Here is a 1124-nt window from a genome sequence, read left to right on the forward strand (position 1 = left end):
GCTGGTGGTGGTAGTGGTGATGATGGCTTCCTGGAATTACAGAAAGAAGCAGTTACAGATTGACCTGTCCATACCTCCTGCCCTGACAGACAGAGAGGGGGGTCAGAGTATTTTAATTACAATTGTTCTGTGCTCTGTACGATGGGAGTAGGTTCAGGATACTGCACACAGTGGGGGTGGTATATATTTTCATGAGTTCCAGCGAGTCTCCCTTGCAGACCATGGATGCTCCTGAGAGAGAGGGCTCTGGAGCCATCACTGTGCAGCAGTGCGACCTGGAGGAAGCCATTTTGTCTTTCTGAGCCTCATATTTCTTACCTGCGGAAGTAGAACCACATGATTTGACAGGTTATTATAAAGGTCAAACGAGATGAGATCTAGGGCGAGCTGCTTGAAAATTATGGCTTGGATGAATTCTGTTGATTTATGACAGAATCAGATTTATGACTCGGGGACAGAGGAGGTGGAAGCTTCAGGTGACAAAATGAATGAATCTGGGGGAGGGTCAGGCACAAAGTCCCTGTGTCATGCTGTGGCTTTGCTTCCGGAGGGCTCTAATCAAAGATAACAGTCATGCAGACATTCAGACAATTGCTTCTAATGTTCATGGAGAAATGGAAAGAAAGACCAGGTGTGTGGCCCAGCCAGTGTCATGAGAGATACACACTGTCTTCCTCCCAAGAGTGACTATGACATAGTTCATGTAGTTAGTATGTGTGCATGTGTGGCTCAGATGCAAAGGCTGTGTGCGGTTACACAAGCACACCCAGGAGAGCATGCTCATGGATGCCTGAGAACAGCCTGAGCAGCGAGGAGACAGGCGGGCAGTCCTTAGGGTGCCTGAACAGAGGCACTTTATTGCCCTTGGAGGGTTGGGAGTGTGGAAGAGTTTGACCAAAGGCTGCAGCTCTGCTGTTTATAAGACAGAAAACCATGTCAGACCAAAGGCTGCCCTGGGGCAGCCGCAGCTCTTCTGACTTCTTCTGTGGATAAGTCTTACCTTAAGGTGAAGTTGGCGACGAATTCCCTCCCCTTGTTTATCTCTGTTGACAGTGTGGGCAGCTGGAGTAACGGGCACGGAAGTGGCAGAAATCAGTGTCTGTGACTCACGAGGCTCTTGTCAG

General features: G+C 49.1%; 1 long non-coding RNA gene across 1 annotated transcript; it reads right to left on the bottom strand.

Moving 5' to 3' along the window:
* Gm40775 lies at positions 1–1124 on the bottom strand. The gene is made up of 3 exons (XR_872080.1): positions 1001–1124; positions 121–318; positions 1–30 (listed from the first exon to the last, which is right to left on the bottom strand). It is a non-coding gene; the product is annotated as a predicted gene, 40775 (long non-coding RNA).

The sequence above is a fragment of the Mus musculus genome, chromosome 10, assembly GCF_000001635.26.
Source record: "Mus musculus strain C57BL/6J chromosome 10, GRCm38.p6 C57BL/6J".
NCBI lineage: Eukaryota > Metazoa > Chordata > Mammalia > Rodentia > Muridae > Mus > Mus musculus.